Raw genomic sequence first — 10,450 nt, 5'->3', positions numbered from 1 at the left:
ACAATGGCGGAAAAATAATTCCAATGCCTGAGCAAAAATGAAAAATCATTCTTCTACTGAGGGTAACTGAGCAGCAATACCATTGCTAGAAAATCCCTAAAGGTTACACCTTTCTCCTGTTTCCTTTCCTTCCTTGCTTGTTCCAAAGGCAACTAAAGTGATACCTGAAGTGACAGAACAGAAGACACAGTGGCATGAGAATTTGAGCATCAACTCTGGGATGAAAGTAAAATGTGGGGTTATTTTTATTGATTTCTTAAACTGTTCTCTGGAAGGTAATTCATGAGATGAATTTATGAAAAAAAGTCGCATTTAATCGCATTAAACATATGTCATTGACATAATAAAAGAAAACGTTCACACAGGTCGGTATGTTCACGAGCATCAGAAACACCCTGAGAAGCATCCTCACTGCTCAGTGCCCAAGGGAGTCAAGCCGAGGCCAGCAAGGCCTGCTGTGCAACCGAGGGCTGATCATCACATGAATTTCTCCACAAACACCCTCAACCCTGAGCCGGGATTTGGAAGATTTCAAGATCATTATACATTGAAATTTTTCATAAAATCACAAAGGCTCTATTAATTAGTCCTTTGTCTATGCAAGGACATTTATTGGTATTTCTCAGTTATGAGAGAGAGAGAAATACACATTCTGAATCAGTGACATATTTGAATGATTTTAAAAAAATATGCAGGAAATTTCCCTTCTTTTCTTTCTAAAATGCATTTTGTTGACTCCCAATATCCCCTACTACATATTACCATCAACACTTCTAATCATGTAATGAAACATCCAAGTTCCAAAGGGATGTTTCTGACTTCAGTAGATTTTCACATAATATTTATTTTATTCAGTGTTAAAAACAATTTATAAAGCATGAAATTAAGGGATTTGTAAGAAGTCACACCAATATTAGCCAGTGATAAAACGTTAATTTGGAGATAACTCCCCTCAATTACCTTCTGAAAAAAATCTCTTTTGTAAGTGAGGGTCATGAATAACAGTAAAATCAACCAAAATAATATATTTACTACACTTGCTGGAAAGGACATTAATTGCAGTTAAGTGACTACTCATACGCCTTTAAGATGATACAGATCTAAGAGCCCTGAACTGAACACTAGAGACAGGCTCATGGCATGGAACACTGAACACTAGAGACAGGCTCATGGCAGCCTGTCTTTCTTACGTAAAGCCAACACCTGTCCACCTTGGAGTTGGGAAATCAGACCTTTTTCAAAATGAAACCAAGTTATCAGACAGGCATCAAAAATTGTCTTTTATATAACAATAGATTGTGTAAGGCAAAAAAATGCCGGCAACCATCCAACTCTATACCTTATTCCACTCAATAGAATGCATCATCAGTATTTTATGAATTTCTAGATAGATGTGCACACATTGGGTTTTGTTGAGATGTCCCATTATATTCACTGGTTTAGAGCATGATATTTTAACCAGCTCAGGAACAAAAACACACTTCTTCAACATATTTCCTGAGAAAAACACTCCTATTTACTCGAGGAATTGGACCGGAGCTCCTCCTAAAGTGCTGCTGACAAACTTCCCAGCCCCACCAGCATCAGAAGCATGCAGCCTGCCTGAACAAAGAGTTAAATACCTTGACACACTGTTTCAATAGCCCAAGGCAAATTGATTGTTCACGGGCAGCCCTCAGAGGGACCGTCCCCATCTGCACTTGTTCCCTGAAGTAAAGTGTGCAGAATTATCTCCCAGTCCTTCGTGACCCAGAGAAATGCCTGCAGCTGTCTCACAAGGAACACTGTCTCAGGGAACACTGAGTCAGGTCATGAGCATTCAAGAGTTTGCGTAAACACTAAATTTAAGCTTTCTTTACGTAAAAAATGTGTTTCTAATGAGAAGCATTTTGGCTATGAAGTGACCATACCTGTACTTCCCATAGAAGAAGTACTGAGCCAAAAGGAAAACTACTGACTTTTCATTAAACTGTCAGAGATTTGCTCTCTCAGGATGAACAAAATGCTGTGTCTGAAGAGAGACAAATACAGACAACCATGCATAGTTCTGCTGATATCACGTGAAGCTCCTCAGCCCCAAATGGGGAGGAGAAGCACTTAAAACTTCATGCAATGAGCAGGCTGCCATTCTGATGCTGATCTGAGTAGCCCTTGAAAGTGACAAGCCTCAGGGACTGCAGTCAGGATGGAAGTGCCTGGGTATGGGAGGGGACAACATTTCAAAAGGAGCAGGGCCAGGATCCACATCAGTATCACAAAATGAAGAGAGATGAAAGAGTCCTTCCTGGCTCTTCTAAGAACAGACAGCAATTGTAAAATAAGCTCAGAGTATTCTCACAATAAATGTTAACTCTTTGGAGGACACTATAAGAGTCTGAAAAGAAAATCATTAAGGGCACATTAAATATAAACTGCATGTTTGCCCTGGAGAACCTCAACCAATATACAAACATTCCATCCAAAATCCAGTAGAACACATATTTTCCTCAATAGTAAAAGCAACATTTCCCATTATAAATTATGTATTAGGCCAGAAATAATTTCTCAATATCTATAAAGACTGAAAAAAGTTTCACACAGCTTTTATATCAACAGCTATATGAAATTAGAAGTTAGCTACAAACAGAGCACTTATAATTCACAAATGTGCAGTTAAGTAACGGGGTCTGGATCAAAGGAGAAATTGTAGAAAATAAAAGAAAATGTCTTGATACAAATGGAAATACTATATACAAAATATTTATGAGATGCTTCAAAAGAAGTTTATTAACTACATTAAGAAAATGGATGATTTCAATACTAAAGTTTTAAAATACCTAAGTTTTAAACTACAAAATTTGGAAAGTAAAGGAAATACTACTCCACGATTAGTAGAGGAATGTAAAAACTAAAATTAGAGAGGAAATAAATGACCATGAGACTAGAAATTTAATAGAAAATGTCAGTGTAAAGACTGAAGGACTTTTAGACCAGAAACAAAACTGACAAACCTCTAGACATACAAAATCACAGAGAAAGAAAGAAGACTAAAATGAACAAGATCACAAATGACATGACATTAAAGCAGATACCACAGAAAACTCAGAAATGTGAGTCAAAGTAATAGAAGAGGACTCAGAAAAGCTAATTGAAGAGATACAACAAAATTTAGAAAATAATGAGTTAACAAATAAAATCCGTGAAAATCAAACTTTAAATAAGAAAATAACAGAAATTCAGGATGCCATGGGCTCAATAAATGAGAACAAGAAGTCTAAAGAAAGCTATGGAAGTAGAAAAGATGAAACAGAGGATTAAATCAGACACCTTGAAGACATTAATATACTAAGGACGGGGTGGAAGAATAGAGATAAAAAATAGAAAATAATGAAGAGATAACTTGAGAAATATCTGACAACTTTAAGAAAGCCAACATAAGAATAATGGATATCCCAGAAGGGCAAAGGCGAGTGAGGGGCAGGGGTGGGTTGGGGGGGGTACAGAGAGCCTATTCAAGGTAATAATAACAGAAAGCTACCCATATCTGGAATTAAATATACCTCATGAAGCTAAAAAAAAAAAAAAAAAAAACACCTGGTTATCTAAATGCAATGAGACTACAGCAAGACATAGTAGTCAAAGTACCAAATACTCAAGGCAAAGAAGGTACTGAAGGCAGCTAGGAGTGAAGGGCATGTAATGTATTAAGGTATTTCATCAGGCTTACATCAGTCTTCTCAGCAGAAATCTACAGCAAGGTGAGAATGGAATGCCATATTCAAATTATTCAAAGATAAATACTGTCAGTCAAGAGCACTATACCTTGAAAGACTGTCTGTCAGATGAGAAATTGTCAACAAAATGGTAACAAATCAAATTCAAGAACATATTAAAGGCATCAAATGTCATAAACAATTAGAACTTATTCCAGGGTAAAAGGATGATTCAACATCCATAAATCAATCGACACAAATCCCCACATCAATAATAGACAATAAAAAAGTTATATGACCATATCAATAGATGCAGACACCATCAGAAAAGATTAAATATCCATTTATAGTGAAAACTCCCAAATAATATGGATAGATAGAAAATATAACAACATAATAAAGGCCATCTTTGACAAAACCACAGCTAATATCATAGTCAACTTGAAAAACAATAAGCCAGCATGCCTCAGCCTCACAAAGCAACCTTGCCCCACAGCCTCTGAGTGCCACAGGGATCCAGTTACACCACTTCCCTATTCTTTCCAAAGAATAAAGAATAAAGGGATACACACACCCCTTTCTTCATTGCACCACTATGTACAATAGCCAAGTTATGTAAACAACTTAAGGCCCAACCACAGATGACCGGGTTATACATGAAACATATAGACACAACTGAATAAGATGCTAAGCCATAAAAAAAAAAAAATCTTGCCATTCTAAGTAACGTGCCTGCAACAGGAGGGAGTTCTGCTAAGCATAACTAAGGACAAAGCCAAAGCAAACTAACACTAGAACTCTGACTGTAGAGCTGAGGCTGCCAGATGGGAGGACGGAGGTGGGCGTCCATGGGAAAGGGACCCAAGGGTGTATGGCGCGGACTACGGTGCGTGGGTGGTGGGTGTGGTGCAAGAGAAGGCTATTAAAAGGGTGTGGGCTTGCACATCTCATCTCACATGAGCGATGCTTCTTGGTTAGAGATTCCGTCCCTGTTGCACACGTAATGCCACTCACTCTGGTCTCGAAATTCTCTGCGCAAAGCGCTGAGAGCCTTATGCTCTCTGCCACCAAGATGGCACCTGCCATGACAAGCTCCGTGTTTCTCGATGACGTCAACATCCCCTCGTCATCTTGAACTTCTGTCACTGTAGCTAGAATACGACTCAGCATGGGGGTTGAAGTCTGTTATGATTTCCTAAGCTGCCTAATATAGAACACTCTGACCTTGTACATATAATAGACAATCTCAATAATTCCCTCTATTTAAGATATGTATCAATAAGATATTAATACATTTAAATACTGAAATTACTTAGATGTTGTGTGTGTTGACTCAAAAAAGCTGTTTAGCTGAACTGGAACTGGCATGTGCACTAACATTGCATAAGAAGACAATAGCTCATGGCAATACTGATGGTCTGGTTTCATGTAATTATTTTTTTTTAATAGAGTCATGTTTTATTTATTTAGTTATTTGTTTGTCTGCTTTGTCCATACATGAACTGGGCACAGTCAGAAGCGTGGGAGGGTGAGAGAATTCACCAGAGCCAGAGCAGGGAGCAGAGAAGGCAGAAGGACCGAAGTACACTGCTGAGGGGAGCAGCGGGCGGCAGGAGAGGTCTGCTCGCCATGTGGACCCTCCTCCGGTGGCCGGGGAGCAGCCGGGGATCGAACCGGCGCCGCAGAGGCAGCGGGCAGCTTCGCAACCCAGCGCTCAACCGCTACGCCACCGGGGAGGCCCTGGTTTCATGTAATTCTCAATGAGGTACAATTTCCTAATTTTGGGGTGGAATCAGCAGTTAGTTTTATGGAAGAAAGATGTTCACTGTACAAAGCCAGCACCCTCTCTACAGTGTCAATGCCCTTCCTGAAAGACTATTTGAAGGCTGAGGGCATGAGGATAGTTGTAAATCTATAATAAATTCATTTTTAATGGACATGAGCAGTGGCATAAATAAAACCATAAGACATTTACCCATGATCTACTCTCAACACACACTGCTGGTTGATTTCCTTCTAATTCATTTTTTTAATAATAAATTTTATTTTTATATTCTCCATACAATTGCAACCCCCATTCTGATAACAATCCCTCCCCTCCCACCTCCCACCCCCCCAAAAGTGTCTCTGTTTCATAGATTTTTCTTGATTCTGATTTTCACTTTCTTATAGTTATTCATTTTCTTGGTCCCTTATTTAAGTTTTCTAGATTCCTGCTATGAGTGAGACCATCCGGTATTTTTCTTTTTCTTTTTGGCTTATTTCGCTGAGCATGATCCCTTCCAGCGCCACCCATGTTGCTGCAAATTGCATGTGTTTATCTTTTTTGAATGCTGAGTAATATTCCATGGTGTATATGTACCACATCTTCTTGATCCAGTCATCTATTTTTGGGCATTTGGGCTGTTTCCAAAGCTTAGCTATTGTAAACAGTGCTGCTATAAACATAGGGGTGCAGGTGCTCTTTGGAATTGATGTTTCTGTGTCCTTTGGGTAAATACCTAGGAGTGGAATTGCTGGATCATATGGAAGCTCTATGTTTCGTAGGTCCAGAAATCTCCACACATCTCTCCATAGTGGTTGGACCAGTTTGCACTAACACCAGCCATGCAGGAGATTTCCTTTTTCTCCACACCCTCGCCAACATTTGCTGTTGCTAGTTTTTTAGTATGTGACATTCTCACTGGTGTAAGATGGTATCTCATGGTAGTTTTGATTTGCATTTCCCTGATTACAAGTGATGTTGAACATTTTTTCGTATGCCTGTTGGCCATTTTTCATTTCTTCTTTGTAGAAGTTTCCTTTGAGCTCTTCTGCACATTTTTTGACTGGATTATTTTCTTTTTTGTTGTTGAGTCTCATCAGCTCTTTGCAGATTTTTGTGATCAGTCCTTTATCATTAGTGTTGTGTGCAAAAATGTTCTCCAAGTTGGTGGGGTTTCTCTTTGTTTTTGTTATTGTCTCTTTTGCTGTGCAGAAGCTCTTTAATTTGATGTAGTCCCAGCTGTTTATCTTTGCCTTCACTATCACTGCTTTGGGTGATGTGTGTGTAAAGATGTCGTTGATGTGCAAATCACATAGTGTTTCGCCTATATTTCCTTCTATATATTTTATGATTTCAGTTCTTATGTCTAGTTCTTTAATCAATTTTGAGTTGATTTTCGTGTATGGTGTGAGGTGGTGGTCAAGCTTCATTCCTTTGCATGTAGCGACCCAGTTTTCCCAGTAGCATTTATTGAACAAACATTCTTTGCTCCAATGCATAGTCTTTGATCCTTTGTCAAAGATTAGTTGACCATCGATCTGTGGGTTTATTTCTGGATTTTCCATTCGATTCCATTGGTCTGTATGTCTGTTCTTGTTCCAATACCATGCGGTTTTGATTATTATGGCTTTGTAGTATAGTTTGAAGTCTGGGAGGTTGATGCCTCAATTCCCTTCTTTTTTTTTTTTTTTCAGGAGAGCTATGGCTATTCGTTTTTTTTTTTTTTTTTGTGATTCCATATGAATTTCATCAATAATTGCTCTATTTCTTTGAAGAATGACATTGAAATTTTGATTGGAATAGCATTGAATCTGTATATTGCTTTTGGTAGGATGGCCATTTTAATAATGTTTATTCTTCCAATCCATGAGCAGGGGATGTCTTTCCATTTCTTTGTGTCTTCTTCTATTTCTTTTAACAGTGTTTTATAGTTTTCTTTGTATAGGTCCTTTACCTCTTTTGTTAGATTTATTCCCAAGTATTTGATTTTTTTTTGTTTCAATAATAAAAGGGATTTTTTTTTTGATTTCTTCTTCTTCAGATTTATTGTTTGTGTATAGGAAGGCTACTGACTTTTGTGTGTTGATTTTGTATCTTGCCACTTTACTGAACTGATTGATGAGTTGAATTAGTCTTTCTGTGGAGTTTTTGGGGTTCTCTATGTATATTATCATATCATCTGCAAATAGTGATAGTTTTACTTCTTCTTTTCCTATTTGGATTCCTTGGATGTCTTTCTCTTGTCTTATTGCTCTGGCTAGGACTTCCAGTATTATATTGAAAAGCAGTGGTGAGAGTGGACATCCTTGTCTTGTTCCAGATCTTAATGGAAATGCTTTCAGCTTTTCACCATTGAGAATGATACTGGCTGTTGGCTTGTCATAGATGGCCTTTATGATGTTGAGGTATGTTCCTTGTATCGCAAGAATTTTAAGGGCTTTTATCATGAATGGGTGTTGCACTTTGTCGAAATCTTTGTCAGCATCTATTGATATTATCATATCGTTTTTATATTTCTTTTTGTTGATGTGTTGGATAAAGTTGATTGATTTTCAGATGTTAAACAATCCTTGTGTCCTTGGAATGAATCCTATTTGGTCGTGGTGAATTATCTTATGGATACATTGTTGGATTCTGATAGCTAAAATTTTATTGAGGATTTTTGCATTAGTGTTCATTAGGGAGATTGGCCTGTAGTTTTCCTTTTTGTGTTGTCCTTGTTCGGTTTTGGTATTAGTGTAATGTTGGCTTCATAGAACTTGTTTGGTATTGTCCCTTCCTTCTCTATTTTTTGGAAGAGTTTGTGAAGGATAGGCACTAATTCATCTCTGAATGTTTGGTAGAATTCATTTGTAAATCCATCCGGTCCTGGGCTTTTGTTTTTGGGGTGGTTTTTGATTATCATTTCAATTTCACTAATTTTAATAGGTCTGTTTAGGTGTTCTATTTCTTCTTTATCTAGCTTTAGGAGATTGTAGAGTTGTAGGAATTTGTCCATCTCCTCTAGATTGTTGAACTTGTTTCCATATAACTGTTCATAGTAGTTACTGATTATTCTTTTGATTTCTGCTGTGTCCGTTGTGATTTCTCCTCTTTCATTTGTGATCCTGTTTATTTGTGCTTTCTCCCTTTTTTCCTTTGTGAGCCTGGTTAGGGGTTTGTCTATTTTATTTATTTTTTCGAAGAACCAGCTCTTGGTTTCATTGATCTTTTGGATTGTATTTTTAGTTTCAATTTCATGTATTTCTGCTTTGGTTTTTATTATTTCTTTTCTTCTACTGGTTTTGGGGTTTTTTTGTTGTTCTTTTTCTAGATCTTTGAGCTTCAAGATTAGGTTGTTTCTTTGAGTTCTTTCTTGTTTCTTGATGTGAGCTTCTATTGCTAGATATTTTCCTCTTATTACTGCTTTTGCTGTATCCCATACATTTAGGATATTGGTGTCCTCCTTGTCATTCAATTCAAAGAATTTTTTAATTTCTTCTTTGATCTCTTCATTAGTCCAGTGTTCTTCCAGTAGTGTGGTTTTTAATCTCCATGAGGTAGGAAAGTTCCTTGCCTTCCTTTTATGGTTTATTTCTAGTTTGATGCCTTCATGGTCAGAAATGATGGTTGGTATGATTTCAATCTTTGTGTATCTGTTGATGTTTGTCTTGTGCCCCAGTATGTGATCGATCCTGGAGAATGATCCGTGTGCACTTGAGAAAAATGTGTACTCCATTTGTATCAGCATACTGTAAGTAAATAACGCAAAAAATTGTTTGTTTAGAAATTAGTTGTTGGGCAGTTTGGCCCACTTGACAATGGGAAATGTTTTGTTGAACATGCCTGACAAGCATTACAATACAATAATTATAGTGGGTCCTTCTTTTGCCTTCCCTTGAATTTTCTTGGGAAAGTTTTTAAATAAAGCTATTTGAGTTAGGAGTTTCTAAATAGAAAAAGTTCTGATAGCTGAATAGCAGCCAGCCCCTGCTGTAAAGGCCATAAGAATAAAAAAAGTCTTTTCTTGCTTAGGCTTTGGCGGCTATCTACTGTCTTAGGTTATTGTTCAGCTGAAGCAATGAGTTTTAGTGTAAGGCTTAATTTTTTTATTAACCTTGAAGGTTACTTTTTTTACTGAAAGCACGTAGTGGACAGAAGCCCATAAAAAAGTGATGCACTAATTGTTTCTGCTCTGTTTCTATGCACTTGATAATGTAATCTCAATGCTTGCAAAAAATGTATAAATAAAGAACCTGCTGAGCCTCTCGGCAGAAGATACTAGCACCTCTCAAAGTGTCGGTGTCTTCTCATTCCCTTCCCCTCAGCCCCTAAGTTTCAGTTCATTCGTTTTCGCCAAGGTCGTCTCATCCTTTCAGGAACCCCTGACACAACATTTTGCCGGAGGCTGGTCCCCAGCAAGTGGCGCCCGAACAGGGACATGAAAGGTAAGATTTCTTTCCCGTACAGGGACGGCTAGGATCTGCTCCATAGGGTAGAGCGCATACCCGCCTGTAGAGAAAGCAGGTTTGGGGGAGCAGTAAGTCAGAACCGTAATAAGGCTAGTGGGTGTCTTATTATGTGATAAGGTGAGTGAGTGTCTTATCGCTGAGAAGCTATTGGGCCATATTGAGTCTAGGGAAAGAGGACACTTTATTGATATAAGTATACTTGTTAAGAGAGGCCTTAAGACCTCTCATGCGCAGTTGGCTAGTTTCCTAAATTTTGTTGAGATGTATTGTCCTTGGTTTCCAAAAGATAGAAGAGAATTATGGCTGTCTGCATCCCTAAAGGACGTTAAAGAGGACTCAGCTGACAGCCCTGTATTAACAAAACAGTTGCCTGAACAAATAGATCGTTTTTGCCTGGCTGGAGGCAAAATAAAAAATGCAAAACAAAAGATAAAAGAAAAAATAGCCTGCAGTATTAGAAAAAGTAATCAGAATTCTTGGGATAGTAAAATTGTTTTTCAAAAGCCAAAAGTTGTTTCTAGAGCCAATACTGACCTCTTTGC

The sequence above is a fragment of the Talpa europaea genome (genome assembly GCF_964194135.1).
Source record: "Talpa europaea genome assembly, chromosome: 8".
In the NCBI taxonomy this organism is placed as follows: Eukaryota; Metazoa; Chordata; class Mammalia; order Eulipotyphla; family Talpidae; genus Talpa; species Talpa europaea.
Note: the sequence above shows the minus strand (reverse complement) of the source record.